We start from the raw sequence: 269 nt of genomic DNA, 5'->3' as shown, positions 1-269 counted from the left end.
CCGCGGCCGTCGTGGGTGCGGGACCCATGCCGCCGGCGGCGGCGTTGGCGGTGCCGCAGCTCGTTTGAATCGGTGTCGAATCCCGGCAGGAAGGTTCTCGCGGGGTTGAGCTTTATTAAGCGTGGAGTCTCTCGGCTGCTGGGGGGGGGGACACACACGCTTTTTGCTCACGCCCTTTCCCTGAGCGCGCGCTGCCGGTCCGTACTCCCGGGAGGACACGGAGAGAACGGGGGGAGCGGGAATACGGAGCCGGGGAGCAAACACTGCGA

Source organism: Aptenodytes forsteri, unplaced genomic scaffold, assembly GCF_000699145.1.
Source record: "Aptenodytes forsteri isolate BGI_AS27 unplaced genomic scaffold, ASM69914v1 Scaffold390, whole genome shotgun sequence".
NCBI lineage: Eukaryota > Metazoa > Chordata > Aves > Sphenisciformes > Spheniscidae > Aptenodytes > Aptenodytes forsteri.
This window is presented reverse-complemented; position numbering follows the sequence as displayed.